The sequence below is a fragment of the Anabrus simplex genome, chromosome 1 (assembly GCF_040414725.1).
Source record: "Anabrus simplex isolate iqAnaSimp1 chromosome 1, ASM4041472v1, whole genome shotgun sequence".
NCBI classification, from domain to species: Eukaryota; Metazoa; Arthropoda; class Insecta; order Orthoptera; family Tettigoniidae; genus Anabrus; species Anabrus simplex.
The window spans coordinates 703,378,914-703,396,163 of NC_090265.1; the positions used below are offsets into that span (position 1 = coordinate 703,378,914).

Consider the following 17,250-nt stretch of genomic DNA (forward strand, 5'->3'; position numbering starts at 1 on the left):
CTGGTGGTGGAATCAATGGCACTAATTTCATTTTGCCATTTGCGCAACACAATCCAGCGGCTTCATTTTTGCATTTCATTGCCTTACAATATTGGCACACTGAGTTCATAGATACAATAGCAACGCACTGGTAGGCACTGTAGTCAATCGAAACATCGTAACTGAAAGCAGCTCGATTCAAACTTGCAAGATTATTAGCTGAACGACGCGCTGCACGGGTTTGTAATATCCCAATCCTTTCAGTTTCATTTCACTCTTCACGTTGTTGTGCAGTTCGATTAAACTGAAAATTAGCTTGGCTTGTAGCATGTGGAGTTCTTTGACCAAAGTTGCTCCGCCCGCGTCTTATAGGCGGCATGAGTCTTGAAATGAGTATACTGTATATGGAAGCACACACAAAATAAACCACTCAACCGAAGAAATAGATGAACTTGTTTGTTGAGAACCAAAGATTTAAAAACAATCAGGATAGACAAAGGTCTCCAACTATAACAAAACACAACACTGCATGTGACTATCTGGAGAGCGTATGTTTGGGAGATCCGTACCAGCAGTCGAGCCAGCCAGCGGATAATATAGTGGATCTTTACCACTCCTTACTACCTTTAAAGGTACAAACCTATTTTTACATTCCTCAACAATTGTTTTATATATATTAAATTGGCACCGTTGGCGACGGGGGCCGGGCTCGCTACTGCGGGCACCGCTGACGTTGGCCCGGCTGGCGACGGGCTGCGCTAACGTTAGCCTTGCTCGCAGACGGATTTCAGTTGTACTATAAGGTAGGGGAAATTGGGCAGAGTTAAAAGGTCGCTTCTAGAAAGCTTTCTTGCATAATTTAAAGAGTATTAATACCCCGCGTAGGTATATAAGGACATCAGACTCTCCTCAGCTTCATTATGTCTGCATTAACACCACCTTTGAGCTGGTTCGTTCAAAGTGCCGAGTTGGCGGAGCTGCCGATTGACTGATGTGAAAATGGGAAACTACGGAAAACCATCTTCACGGCTGCTGACAGTGGGGTTCAAACCCACTATCTCCCGGATGCGAGCTCACAGCTGCGCGCTCTTAACCGCATGGCCAACTCGCCCGTTAATAAGTTAATTAATATAGGCTACTACTATACTACTTCTTTGTGTGATTTTTTAAATTCCTACAACACCCTAACAGGATGAAAATTGCTGGTTATTACTGCAAACAGAATAACGCACAAGAATTAAACAATTCTTAACTGCAGTTAATAACTCGTTACGGGGAAATAAACAACTTTATTCACCTCTTTGCTGCAAACATCACAGGAGCAACTCCTGTAACCACTTTTTAATTAAAGACGAGTTGTAACCTGACACTTTCAGCATAATTCATACACTGAACAAACGGGAACACCAAAATATTCTCACAGAATGAAATGCAGTTCTTTTCCCCAGAAGTCAACGGATACTGTGTCATCTTCTGCCTTGTGACAAACTACGGGAGTGTTCACTGCAGGAGGTTCTTAAGGCATTTCGGAGAGAGTGGTTTATAGCTTCCCGATTTTAAAATTTTCGTAAAGACTGAACATAAGCCAGCAAATATTTTATTTTCTCGAAATATACTGAAAGGCATTTTTAACCGATTTAGGGATAAAAATAAGAATTATATAGGTTTTAACGTCAATTCAGACATTTTTAAGCACAATAGGACTACAGTTTCTAACTTAATAAATACATGAAACGTGTATATACAACTTCATTTTTAGTCATTTCTTCAAGAACAAAATACGTCTTTCCCTAAAATCTGAGGGCTGGTGATTACATCCCTCCACAGAGTTGGCGCCATGAAGCGAGACATGTCACACCCCCGAATCCACATATATGGGAAAAGCAGTAAGAGGAGAAGAAGAAGAATATTTTTTGTTTTATATATTTTATTTTAAATTTTTCATCAAATAATATATAAACATAAATTTCTTCATTTTCACAAAAAACAGGAAATTAATAACTAATCAGTAGCTAACAAACAATTTAACCACCTAAAACAAAAAATCAAGGACAACTTACAATAAGGCAATACTACTGTACAGTAATTGTGGGTAAAACTGAAGACAGCATTTTTTCAGAGATGATAAATTCAATATTGTCAAGAAAGACTGCACTAATACCATCCAAAAGAATCTCAAATAAATACTCAAAAATCCACAGTTCTTGTTAAATGAACAGCAGACACTGCAATTGATTAACATGAACCCCAAAATACCAACTGCAAGAGCACTCCTTAAAATACACAATATAAACAGGGCCGATGACTTTCGATGTGACGCCTCTTTAAACAACAAGCATCATCCTCATCATCAAAATAAACATACCGGACTTGTGTCTAGGAGCAGCCATAATCGGCTTTAATAGACTTCTGCAGTGTTTTGGGGGTCCACTTCATGAAATAGTGAATTAGTTATGTGAATTAACTGCTTTATTGCACATTGCAGTGAACTTTTTATGCTTGCACAATGGACAATTTCGTATGTAGTGAGTGTAATAAATTTTTCAATTATAGGAAAACTTTAAATCATCACGTAAGAACAAAGCACACTAACAAAAATCCTAAATTTTCGTGCGATTTGTGTAGTTTTACCTCTCACACAAAATACAATTTAGAACGACATAAAAATTCACAACATAAGACTGCGCAGTGTGAACAACCTCAAGTAAAATGTCCACTTTGTGTAGAAGAATGTGCTACAAAATCCGATATGGTGGCACATTTTATTAATTTTCATGAGATTCGTATCGCAAACGAAAGTTTAAAATTTGCGAATGAAGAGGATTTCCTTAAGTGGAAACGTGAAAAAGAAAATTAGCAAGTGTGTGAATTTGTTGTATGTCGCTCCAAGTACGAATGTAAAGATGGTTCCTCTAAAATGAAATACAGGTGTCACAGGGATGGGACCTTTAACTCAAGGGGTAATCATGAGCATCACCAGAAAGTACTTGGAAGCAACAAGATAAGTGGTCATTGTCCAGCAAATATTGATGTTACTTTTCAGTCTGGAGAAGTGCATGTTTCATTTTGTGCAACACATGTAGGCCACCAAGAAGAGTTAGGTCGCATGAGATTATCGCTGTCGGAAAGAAATGACTTAGCGAGGAAGATTGCGATGAAAATTCCTTTCGATAGAATCCTTGATGAGGTTAGAGATTCTATTGGTGAAACTGACATTGAACGCATTCATTTTCTGACCAGAAAAGATCTATTTAACATTGAGCAAGAGTACAATTTAAAATCTGAAGCTGTGCGGCATGAGAATGATTGTACGAGTGTCGAAGCATGGATTCGTGAAATGGACAAACGTGGAGGAATAGTACGCTTTTACAAGGGTCAAGACATGTCTTCTATGCTGTACCCTCAATTAAAACCAGAGGACTTCGTTCTAATTATAATGAATGAGGCGCAGCAAGAAACGTTACTACGATACGGCGACAAGTTCACTTGTATTGACAGCACACACGGTTTAAATAAGTACGAATTTGAACTAACTACCCCCCTAGTCGTAGATGGCAAGTTCCAAGGATTTCCATGCGCGTTCATGCTATCAAATAGGACGGATGCATTTGTGATGGAAGTGTTTTACAGAGTTATTAAAGAGGCTCTGCAAGTGACACTACAGCAAAAGTGTTCATGTCAGACATGGCAGAAACATTTTACAGTGCCTGGCTATGCGTAATGATGCCTGCCAAATTCTGCCTGTTCTGTTCGTGGCATGTTGACCGTGCTTGGAGGAAAAACCTTTCTAAAGTTAAAGGCCGAGAGAAACAGGTGGAGGTGTACAAGGAGCTCAGAGTATTGTTGGAGGAAAGAGACGAGGCTGCTTTTTTCGAGAATGCTCTATCAAGAAATAAATAAATTAAAAAGTGACCCTGACACAAGAGATTTTGGTATTTATTTCGAGGCCAATTATGAACACTCTGCAAGTAGCTGGGCTTATTGTAAACGTCTCAATGCCGGCCTCAACACTAACATGCATCTAGAGCGCATGCATGGAGTAATTAAACACATATACATGGAGGGTAAGAAGCCTAAGAGACTGGACATCGCAATCCATATCCTCATGCGATTTGTGAGAGATAAACTTTATGACCGCCTTATTTACATGAATAAAGGCAAACTTACAAATAAACTCTCACAAATAAGACTAAGGCATGCCAATTCATTATCGTTACAACCAGGAGAAATTATTTGCAGTGAGGATGTATGGACTGTTCCATCCACGAAGAAAAGTGAACTGTACGAGGTCAGAAGAACGGGTGAAATGAATTGCGGCTGTGACCTGAAGTGTACAGAGTGCAATACCTGCATTCATTCATACGTTTGTACATGCCACGACTCTTCCATTAAATTTAATATGTGCAAACATATACACCTAGCGGCTAAATATATTGGTGGTGCTAATGAACACCATTTAGAATCAAATACAAATTTAGTCATTCAGGAAGCACCTTCAAACGAAGAAAAGGACATTATTCTGAAGGAATTGCATAATCCCATGAAAAGAAGGCTAAGTGAGGACATAGAAGAGCACAAGGCCAAGCTCCGAGAAAAATTTGAAAGCATTCTCGCAACAATAGAATCACCAAAACATGTAGATATAATTGAGAAACAGCTCCAAACAATAATCCCAACTATACATGCCCATAGCACAAAAGCGATGATCAGCACACCAACACAGTGACGATTATTTTCCACAAAAAAAGTCCCATAAGAAAACTTCTTCTTCCTTGTCAAGGCCTACTGGCCTACAGGCAATTGCTGCAAATTTGTTACTCCACTAAGAAAAATGTGTTATAGGCCCTACTTCAGTACAATTGTTGGCTGCACCTGAGCAGTACTGGTGGAGATGTTCCATTTTTTCTTCTTCTTCTACTTCTCTCTCCCTCTTGTGTGGACTCCCTCTTTTTCTTGATCCCAAAGCGCCCTTCATGCTGCTGCTGGGAAGATTCTGTGTTGGCACAGAATTGGGTTTTAGCCTAAAAAAAGTTTATTGAAACAAAGTTAATATTCATATTAATTATACACATTGCTTTTTGAATAAGCCCATGCTATAGTACTATGAAATGCAAAACTGGTAGGCTATAATAATACAGCATATAAATTACAAGAATATGATGAACTGTTATGAAATACCAATCAATTTCATAGTAGTTGTGTAACAGCCCAAGATGTATTATTATTATATTATTATTTTTTGTGGTCCATGGTGTGGGTTACTGCAGTCACCGCCTAGTTCGAGAACCACAGGCAACGGCTGAGTTGCCTATAACATGGTCCTCAGACTCGAGATACCCTAACATATTCCAAGTCATGGCCTGCTTTGTGCTCAGGTGGCTAGGACCCGTCAGGGGAGAGGTCGTCACTAGGACTATAAGTAAGGTAGCATCCTGCTTCACAGAATCGACCTACCTTGGGACATTTCAAGTAAGCCTCGGACCTATGGAAGTAACGGAGTCCAGGATACAGGCATACAATAGAGAAAGAATGGGTGGCATACAGTGACGCGGCAGTAAAAGCAGGAAGGAAATGCCTAGGAACAACCCTCTCTAAAGGTAGTGAAAAGCAAAATATTGTCGGAATGACAGAGTGAAGGCAATTTTCAGCGTTCAGTTACCACGGGCCAAGTCCTCAGTGTATCTGTGCTCCATGCGGTGGAGCTTGTGATAGGTATCGCACACTTATCTGTCCTCAGAGAAAATAATTGCTGACATGTTTCTGCTGCAACTAATATTTACTCCCCGTTGTGAGTAGTGAAATGTTGTTTGGTGCCTTTATTATATAATAATAATAATAAATTGCAAGATACTATGCTGTAATGTGCAAAATATTCATGTTCAAATTATGCTCATGTTTTTCTAGTGTAACTTAAGGGATTTATGAACTGTAATTTAATCTTATGACCATTGACTGCAATAAAATACTAAGTTATTATTATTTAACTCACAGAGGCTTGCAGACTGAACGCTGAAGGGCATAACTGCCTGTAGCTATGTATGTAATATTCATTTTCTCTATTTCAAGCAATAAAGGGAAGTTAAGTTTTATACACAAGAACTATTTAACTTCATAAAGCATAAAATTACAGGCCAGTCAGTTTGACATGCATTGCATGTACGCTTTGGGAAAGCATTCTTTCTGATTATATTAGACATGTTTGCAAAATTAATAACTGGTTTCATAGAAGGCAGTTTGAGTTTAGGAAATGTTATTCTACTGAAGCTCAACTTGTAGGATTCCAACAAGATATAGCAGATATCCTGGATTCAGGAGGTCAAATGGACTTTATTGCGATTGACCTATGTAAAGCATTTGATATGGTAGATCATGGGAGACTACTGGAAAAAATGAGTGCAATTGGACTAGAAAAAAAGAGTGACTGAATGGGTGGCTTTTGTTACAAGCCCAAGTCAAGGCTTGGAGTGGAGGCCTCGCCCACACATGCTAGAGAGGCATCCTTGGTTCCTCCACCTGGGTGATACGGTGGTTCAGGTGAAGTGGGGCTGGTGACTGAGGTGAAGGCTCACTGCGGGGCGCTGGAACCAACACATCACTTTGCTCTACGTAGCCTGGCCCGAACTCAGTCATGATAATGCCAAGTGGAGACCACGTGAGTAGGCCTACTGAAGGGGGAACAAACCTGGCTAGGTTCGGGCCAGGGGTGGACCGCTGGATGGACGACTGAGGGGCGTGGTCTCTGCTACGGAGAGCCTAAGTTGTGGGAGGACAATGTATGGCTCACCACGGATGGTAAGAACGACGCTCAGGACCCTAGAAGGGCCAAAAAACCTATGATTGACTGAAATATGTTTGCTTAAAAAGAGCCAATTTCAAAAATTTCGATATCAAGGGAAGCCATGGAAGCTCCAATAGAGCATATCCAGGAGCAAGCCCAAGATGAAGAAATGGAGACAGAAGTCCTAATTGGACAGGCTGTCGCTGACTCAAAACAAGAAATGGCAACAGAAGCTCCAGTAGAGCAGACTGCTACTACAAGCAAAGCAGAACGTCCATAGAAACAGAACTGAAGATTTCTGCCTCGAAAATCAACAGATTTCATATCGACAGACCACCTCGCAACAGTGCATATTACAAGGAAAGGAAGGGAGCGAGGAAGGAGGCCAAAATAGCGACTGGAACTTGGACGGAGAAGAAGCCAAGGAACAGGGATCGGCGAGAGGCTATCCCTCCGACAATGCCCAATAGGCTGAGGCCAGGGGATAGTATGCCATCAAGTTCGGCTACAAAACCGTCCGCCAAAAACCAGAAAGAAGAGACGGTCATGTCCTTTTCGGAAAGACTAACTTCAATCAAGGTAGCAATAATACCTAAAACCTTTCCAGATGGGAAACTGAAGGAGGATGACGTGAAGGAACATTTGCTCTGATAGCGCAAATGAAACCGCTGTCAGATGGATGCCTTTCAGGCTTCCTCGAATCTCCGAGGCTGGAAAGTGGAGCAGTGGTACTGATCTGTGTAAATCCAGAAACTAAAAGCTGGCTGGAACAGACAGTGGCCAATTGCTACCCTTGGAAAGGGGAGAATTTGGAGGTGGCAGAAGTCAAGAAGGTGTTGAATACTACAAAGGTCATCGCCAAGTTTCCTCCTCCATATGACAAGATGAAGGTTGATGATGTGCCTTTCAGGATACATGAGCATGACACCAAATTTCCGACGAAAGAGTGGAGAGTGCTGAATGCAACAACTACTGATGACACAGGAAGGATAACTGTTTTGGCCCTTAATGAAAGAGCTTTTGAAGAGCTCAAGAAAAGAGGCCTTAAGGCCAAGCTTGGACTTGGGCAGATCAACTTTCAAGTAATCAAGGGAAAAACAAAACCTAGCGTTGGCAAGGATGGTACTGAAAGTTCTACAGGCCAACCTACAACATAAAAAGTCAGCTGTTGCCAATTTCGTCAGGAAGTTCAAGTCCGAGGCTATCGATGTGGCTTTTATACACAAGCAACGGGTAGTTAAGGGCAGAATAGCAGGACTCATGGAATCTGGAGGTAAGTTAATGTACGATACTACATCGAATATGCCTAGAACATGTTTACTTGTGAGCAGAAGACTACAATGCCTTCTGATGCAGGAACATTGTTCCAAGGACTTATTGGCAGCCAAGATAAAAGATAAAACTTGGAAATTGGGAAGCTCCCAGAGATATAACCATAGGCTCTGCATACCTCCCATATGACTCAACTAATCTGTCCCCACCAGAAGAAGTTGAGAACCTAATTTGCAACGCAAAGAGAAAAGGCGAACACTTAGTCCTTCGAGCAGATGCAAATTCACATCACACGGCATGGGGCAACAATGCAAGAGGTGAGTCTTTACTAGAGTTTATTATTGGAACTCTTGACGACACTAAAACCAAGAAACAAGCCTACGTTTATAAATAAAAATCGTCGGGAGGTAATAGACATTACACTCAGCACTACGCATATTGCAAACTTTATTAAAGACTGGAAGGTACTGGAGAAACCATGATTGGCAGACCACCAGCACATCCAATTTGCAATAGATGCGAGACTATGTGGGATTGACATGTACAGAGTAAAAAAAGAACTAACTAGGATAGATACAGAGAAGTTCTAGGGAAGGCTGTACAAGAAATTCAAACTAATGTGAGAGGACAGAAAGAATTGGATGGGCACTGAAAGTATTAGAAGAGGCCATAATAGACTCATTCCATGACAACTGTCCTCTCAAAGAAAAGAAACACACCAAAAAGTAAGGTGGTGGAACAACAAACTAGCCAAAATGAAAAAAGAGGTTAGGATGTTGTATAGAATATCATCTAGAAATGGTATGTGGGACGTATATCATAGGAAACTCACTGAGTATAACCTAGAGATATGGAAAGCAAAAAGAAAATCTTGGAGACCGTTCTGTGAGAAAGTGGAAGCACACAATGAAACAGCAAGGCTCCAGAAGATTCTGAAATCAACCCATATAAATCACATGTCTTGAAGAACATCTGAAAATGAACTATAGGAATAAGAACATTTTCATTTTAACGGACAGCCAAGCGGCCATTAAGGCACTAGAGGCAGTCCGGATAATATCCAGAATTGTCTGGTATTGCCACTCATTTCTTCTGAAGCTCTCAAAGTACAACATTGTCAAAATAACATGAGTACCAGGCATAAATGTATAGAAGGAAATGAAAAGGCAGATAAACTGGCCAGGAAAGTGGCAGAAACACATTTTGTAGGCCCGGAACCTGTATGCGGGATTTCCTATGGACAAGCCCGACACTACATAGGAAAATGCATACAAAAGAAACAGATGGAAAACTGGAAAACTACTCCAGGATGCAGGCTTGCAAAGGAACTGAAAAAGGACTAAACAAGAAGCATACTAAAGAGTTGTTGAAACTCAACAGAGGAAATATAAGATGGGTAGTAGGACTGTTGACAGGATACTGCCATCTGAAAAGAAAAAAAAAAACCTACATAGAATTGGAGTAATAAGAGACAACATATGTAGGAAATGCAATGAAGCAGAGGAATCAGCTGAACACATACTTTTCGAATGTGAGGCGTTGGGTAGAATCAGACTCTCTACTCTAGGACTACCAGGTGAAGTGAGAGGACAAATCCAAGAAGACCCAATAAGAACAACCTGCTGCTTTGTGAAGGGAGCAGGTATATCTAGGTGGGAATGAAGGAAAAACATGGTAGCAAAAGATCTTAGAGGTCGACACTAATTAGGAACTAATATTTAGAGGCCCCATGAAGAAAACAAGAATGGGTGGCTATATTTCTAGAAAATAGAACTCAGAGAATTAGAGTAGGCAAAGCTTTTTCTGACCCTGTAAAAATCAAGAGGGGAATTCCTCAGGGCAGTATTATTGGACCTTTATATTTTCTTATATATATAAATGATATGTGTAAAGAAGTGGAATCAAAGATAAGGCTGTTTGCTGATGATGTTATTCTGTACAGAGTAATCAATAAGTTACAAGATTGTGAGCAACTGCAAAATGACCTCGATAATGTTGTAAGATGGACAGTAGGCAATGGTACGATGATAAACGGGGTTAAAAGTCAGGCTGTCAGTTTCACAAATAGGAAAAGTCCTCTCAGCTTTAATTACTGCGTTGATAGGGTGAAAGATCCTTTTGGGGATCATTGTAAGTATCTAGGTGTTAATATAAGGAAAGATCTTCATTGAGATAAACACATAAATATGATTGTAACTAAAGGGTACAGATCTCTGCACATGGTTATGAGGGTATTTAGGGGTTGTAGTAAGGATGTAAAGGAGAGGGCATATAAGTCTCTGGTAAGACCTAAACTAGAGTATGGATCCAGCATATGGGACCCTCACCAGGATAACTTGATTCTCAAGAACTGGAAAAATCCAAAGAAAAGCACCTCGATTTGTTCTGGGTGATTTCCAACAAAAGAGTAGCGTTACAAAAATAATGCAAAGTTTGGGCTGGGAAAATTTCGGAGAAAGGAGACGAGCTGCTTGACTAAGTGGTATGTTACAAGTGATAAAAATCATGTTGGGTCCATACTGAATCTCAGTTATGTTCCGAGCTGTCAGTGGAGAGATGGCATGGCATGACATTAGTAGACGAATAAGTTTGACTGGTGTCTTTAAAAGTAGGAAAGATCACAATATGAAGATAAAGCTGGAATTGGGAACATGCATCATTTTCAAAAATATTTTTTTTGAAAAGTACACCAATGAAATAGTACGTAAACGTATTACATTGTGGTATGTTGCCTTGTTTTCTACCATTAAAAAAATATTTAATAGTGCCTTTCCGCAAGGCGAGTGAAACGGCCTCTGACGTAAGCGGCGCGCTGTGACGTCACGATCCAGTACCGCATGGAGCTCAACCAGCCGTTGTGCATCAGCCGTTGCTAAAAGCCGACTGTTTATTATTCATGATCGCGAATAACTTCGAAATGACAGAAGAAACGTTCAAAACAGCACAGTCAGACAATCTACCATGTGTAGATGTCATCATTCTTGAAAAATGTGACTTTTGTGGTCGCAGAAATTCGCGGATAACAAGCAAGTTTGTAAGTGGCGTCTTTTATATACGTGCAATGTACTGTAACCCATAGTATTAGGATAACAACTAACCTGGATAGATATCACATCACTTTCAACATTTCCTTCTAGACTGATTCCCGTATTAAAGAATAGCATTACATTTTCGGGCTTTCAGCATTAGTAAAGTAAGAAATCGGATTTCAGCACCAACATAAACATATAGGTAGCATTATAGTACTAGTCCGCTTCTGTGGTGTAGTGGTTAATGTGTGCCACTCCCGGAGGCCCGGTTTCGATTCCCGGCTCTGCCATGAAAGTTGAAAACAAATAGTACGAGGGCTGGAACGGGCTCTACTCAGTTGACCTCCCGAGGCTCTACTCAGCCTCGGGAGGTCAACTGAGTAGAACGGTTTCGAATCCCACCTCAGCCATCCTCGAAGTGGTTTTTCGTATTTTCCTACTTCTCCTCCAGGCACCTAAGGCCACGGCCGTTTCCTTCCCTGTTCCTTGTCTATCCCTTCCGATCCTCCCATCCTCCAACAAGGCCCCTGTTGAGCATAACAGGTGAGGCCGCCTGGGCGAGGTAATGGCCCTCCTCATCAGTTTCATCACCATACTCAAAGTCTCACGTTCCAGGACACTGCCCTTGAAGTGGTAGAGGTGAAATCCCTCGCAGAGTCCGAGATAAAACCAACCCTGAAGGATAAACTGATTAAGAAAGAAAGAAAGAAGGAAAGAAAGAAAGAAAGATCATAGTACTATAGGGCTATAATCTATCATTCCCCCCCAAAAAAATTTATGGTTGGGACAACTGGCCTACCCACTTCCGGGCCCTTGAAAGAGAATTAAATATCTTTGTGGAGGGAAAAAATTAAACATGATAAAGATAAATATGACTTCATCTAGTTTTCACAAGTCGGGCTGAGTGGTTCAGACGGTTGAGGTGCTGGCCTTCTGACCCCAACTTGGCAGGTTCGATCCTGGTTCAGTCCGGTGGTAGTTGAAGGTGCTCAAATACGTCAGCCTCGTGTCGGTAGATTTACTGGCACGTAAAAGAACTCCTGCAGGACTAAATTCCTGCATATCGACGTCTCCCAAAAATCGTAGAAGTGGTTAGCGGGGCGTGAAGCCAATAACATTAATTACATTTGACTTTTAACAAGCTGAGCATATCAGGAAAGAAAAGTGTCCTGGTGACATTTTAGTCGCTCAATACAGGAATGTCTTTGGGTGCTGTGACTTTTCTTTTTTTTTTTTTTTTTTTTTTTGCTTTACGTCACACCGTCACATATAGGTCTTATGGCGACGATGGGACAGGAAAGGCCTAGGAATGGGAACAAAGCGGCCGTGGCCTTAGGTACAGCCTCAGCATTTGCCTGGTGTGAAAATGGGAAAGCACGGAAAACCATCTTCAGGGCTGCCGGCAGTGGGGTTCAAAACCCACTATCTCCCCGATGCGAGCTCACAGCTGCGCGCTCCTAACCGCACGGCCAACTCGCGCGGTATTTTTACCCTTCGGTTTATTGACTTGGCTTGTATAATCTAAAACTTAGGCTAAGTAGGATAATATTTTAAACACCTACATCACTATTTTCACCTGTGTGCAATTATGTTATTTATTTCATTAATATTATGATAATTATTATAATTGAGCATTGTTAACTTATAAGACCCCAACAGACAAGCATTGGTTTTGTGTAGAGTTATACATTTGTTAAATTCACGTTGTTTCCTTTCATGATGTACACGCCTATTCTTTGTTACATTATAGAGTATTTAGATATAGCCTAAATTTCTTTACCAATTAAGCTCTTCAATAAAGACATACATAACTGTCCCATGCCAAGATATATTGGTAGAATTAGAGCTGTCAAAATGGTTCATAACCCCTTTGATTTATTATCTTGACATGGATCACCCAAAACATAGGTTAGGTTTGGAGAATACGTTAATAATCAGCATTATTTAATGCACTGTTTATTACTTTCATATTCCAAGATGTAATTGAAGCGTTTAAATAAAGCATCATACATTAAAATTTAAAGTTTTACCACTAGAACAAGCTGACATGGAAAAGTGATTTGAAAATTCAAACAAATTCATCTTACGTTAAAATCTTCAAAAAATAAACTGTAGACTTTTCCGATATATCACCAGCATTTCTCCGGCTCGCCAAAATCCATTTCTCCCTAGTTTTAGCGTCTTTGGAACATTTATAAACAATTTGTTTGGTATGGTATGCGATGTGCTATTGCACATCGGAACTCTACACCATTTATAAGTTTTCTGCCTCACTGTCTGCGCAGGATTCATTTTAAGTCTAAAATATACCACTCAGATTATTATCCAATGTATAGACTTCGAATTTAACCATACCAGACACTAAAATAAAGTAGAAATACGCGAAGTGTATCCTGCTTCTCACAGCACACTATGTGTTATTTCGTCTGCTAATTCAGTCAACCTGTACGATGACGTCAGACCAATGAGATCGCGTACTTGCGTGACGTGACATTTTCGTAGATTTTTATCATGTTTGGAGTTATTATTTGTACATTCTGATCACATTTTTGAATTCTGCATGAAATTTTGAATCAGATTAGCATACTTTTAATTAAAACCCCGGATCATGCATGTTCCCTATTCAAGAGGACAAATTGGGGCAAATATTCATTTATAGGAAGGGGAGTTAGTGATTGGAATAACTTACCAAGGGAGATGTTCAAGAAATTTCCAATTTCTTTGCAATCATTTAAGAAAAGGCTAGAAAAAAAACCCAATAGGGAATGTTCCACCTGGCCGACTGCCCTAAATGCAGATTAAGAGACTGAGTGATTGATTCATGACTTACCCCTGACTAAAGTGCCGAGGATTCCTAAAATCTGTGGATTGGAAGTGATCTCAACATATCTTGTATGTATGCAGGTAGGTCCCTTTTCTTGATGTCCTCAAGATCATTTCTCCTCAATTTGACAACCCATTGATCACACCTAAAACATAAAAAAAGCCAAATTAAAGTCAAACCTATGAGTGCAATCTCTGCACCGCCACTAATATTTCACAATATTGGAATTTACTTACACTGATTTGTCTCGAGGAAAGCGGAAGAAAGAGTTTATTCTACTGACGGAGGGCCTATAACACATTTTTCTCACTGGAGTAACAAATTTGCAGCAATTGCCTGCTGTTCACTCTCGGTAGGCCTTGACAAGGACGAAGAAGTTTTCTTATGGGACTGTTTTGTCTTTTACAGTCTGTACTTCACAGCAGCATGATTTAAAATAACTCGGCGTAATGACTCGTACAGTAAACTATCACAAACCAAGCAATACTGGCTTCGCGAAAAGCTGCAACGGCTGCACCTCGCGGAAATGCTTTATGGCCGCACTTCAACAACAAACAAAACAGAGCTTCTTCTTCTTCTCCTAGCCCCACACGTGGCGCGCAATAGCTAGGTAGGCGGTACTGAACGCCGAGATGGCTCGAGCAGGCCCGGACATAGCCGATTATTGGCTGCTCCTCGACATTCCCTAGACTCAAGTCCAATACTCACCTATGGAATCCACTTGATATGGGAAAGACTAACAAAGAGAGACCTGGCCACCATAGAAGGAGTTAAGGCGAAATTCCTAAAGACCATAATGGGCATCTCAAAATACACGCGTTCCCGCCTAACATACGAACTAGCACGGGAACCCTTTCTTATTGAAGAACTGAGGATAAAACTACCACTGCCATCCACAATGAATGTAGAAGCACACCTAGCGGAGAGGCGGAAGAAGAGAGAAGAAATTCCGCTAGAGTTCTACAGCACAGATGCCATGTTGGATCGAAATTGGACGAACGCCAACCAGAAGCTAAGACATGTGATAATAAAACTAGCAGTACACGGGTACCACCATAAAATATGTAAAAATATGTCTTATCACGACCCAAATGAAAAATGTGAATGTTCACTGTGTGATTAGTTCTGTGACATGTATCACATCACAAGATGTAAAAACAACAACAAATCTCTATGCGATTATAGCAAAGACTAAAACGGTCAATGATCTTTGTAATGCACATTCGTGCGCTTTTCTAATAATAATAATTTCCAGGCCTTGTATTATAACGTAGGCAACGATCACAACGCATTCTCGCAGTCTGTGGTAGTGATGGGTCGTTCATGAACGAACTGACTCTTTTGAACGACTCATTGGAGAGAGCTAGCTCAGAGCTAGCACTCTCAATGAGAGTCGACTCTTGTAAAGGGCCCCATACACGCACAGACTTCTGGAATACTTACCTGCACAGACTTGCCTCCGGGAGGTAAGACGGAAGTATGCAGTTGCACACACACGCTCAGACTAAATGATTATTTACCGAGGAAGTTGAATACGACGCGCTCAGCTGTTTTCTGTTTACGGTTTTGCGCTTCGGATGGTTGAAAAATATATATGGATTGAAATTAATTAGATAGTCGGTATAGAAGATGAGTTGTTATTTGGACATAATGTAGCGCTCTGCACGAAGAAGACGCGCAAAAAGAGATTTCAGTTTTCATATTTGTAGGTTACCACGTTTACATTTATTGCCGCAACTCTGAGATGGCGCTTTCGTCGCAAAGTCTCCGGATGAATTCAAGCACAGCCAGAATGTCGAAGACTTGCCTGCAGACTTTTTGTCGGCAGACTTATCGGCCATACACACAGAGACATGTCTGAAGAGACTGGTTTGTGCAGACTTACCTCCGACTAAGTCTGCGCGTGTATGGGGCTCTTAAGAGCTAGCTCCCTCCTTGCTCCTTGAGAGCTAGTCGTTCATTTACGAGTCGACTCTTGTATGAGCTAGCTCCCTCCTTGCTCCCTGAGAGCTAACACGAGCCGACTCTTTTATCAACAGCGACTCCAAGAAAGAGCTAGCTCGTCACATCGACTCTCGTTCATTTCTAGCCAATACCATGCCTCAGATAATCACGTGACGTACAGAAGCCGCTTTCTTTTTAATAGGCTGCCCATTCTAGCCTCTTCCTGCATTCAGTTCAGTCGGTGCTCTGAGCGCGGTGGTTGCGGTCTGTTTGTTAGGTACGTTTTTGTGCCATAGTTCTGGCAACTTGCAACGTAACGAAACAATGAAATGAAATAAACAACATGTTATTGAGCAATACTTACCTGTTCACTTCCTGTATGCACTCATAATCTATGAAGGATGTAGGGCCTAGTATAGATCCAGTAGGTTAGGAGCAAATAAACAACACGGTTCGGGTTAACTAACCTCAACTAAGCACGAACAAACAGTCGCTATACAGAATACTGAACATACCACTCGGCAAGTAGAAACGGCGTAGTTTTATTCTGTCTGAAATAATTAAGAAATACTCTGACAAATCCTCACCTGTTTCTTAAATGCGTTCGTAGTTATGAATTAACATATTGCCATAATCTTTCGGTTTTACGGTACAGTGGATACAATAATATACCGTTGTTTTAAATCGAATTAAGGCAAATAGAAAATAACACTAGTTTTGGCTTTAAAATATAGGCTAAATAACTCATACCAAAGTGTATACCACAGTACATTTTCAAATAATTATTTATTGACGTGTAAGAAGTCCGACTACTTAGCTGGATGGTCAGCATTGAGGCCTTCACTGCAGAGGGTCCCAGATTCGATTCTCGGCCAAGTCGGGAATTTAATTCTTCTGGCTGGGGAACTGGGTGTTTGTGTTTGTCCCAACACTTTCCTCTTCATATTCAGACAACACACCTCAATACCAACCACCATAGAAACGCGCAATATTGATTACATACCTCCGCATCAGATTAGCGCCAGAAAGGACATCCGGTCATAAAACAGGGCCAGCCGGGCTGAGTGAATCAAACGGTTGAGGCGCTGGCCTACTGACACCAACTTGGCAGGTTCGATCCTGGCTCAGTCCGGTGGTATTTGAAGGTGCTCAAATACGTCAGTCTTGTGTCGGTAGATTTACTGTCACGTAAGAGAACCCCGGCGGGGCTAAATTCTGGCACCTCGGCGTCTCCGAAAACCATAAATGTAGTTGGTGGGACGTAAAGCCAGTAACATTATTACTTATTATAAAACAGGGGAAAATCCACATTTGCGGAACAGTTCGCACCCGCGAACCCACAAGTGTGGGAAAAGTGGTCGAAGTGGAAGTAGAAGAAGAAGTAAGTTTAGATAGTGTAAGGAATGCCAATATATCGTCGAACA

General features: G+C 40.9%; 1 protein-coding gene and 1 long non-coding RNA gene across 2 annotated transcripts in view; both read right to left on the reverse strand.

Annotated features, from left to right (window-relative positions):
• The window catches only part of LOC136857363 (serine/threonine-protein kinase PLK1-like), a 692,893-nt gene that overhangs the window by 574,202 nt on the left and 101,441 nt on the right, over window positions 1–17,250 (reverse strand). The gene's annotated exons all lie outside the window — the stretch shown is intronic.
• On the reverse strand, window positions 1,901–15,001 carry LOC137500491 (uncharacterized). Its single transcript, XR_011018057.1, has 3 exons — window positions 14,119–15,001; window positions 13,889–14,027; window positions 1,901–5,000 (listed from the first exon to the last, which is right to left on the reverse strand). It is a non-coding gene; the product is annotated as an uncharacterized lncRNA (long non-coding RNA).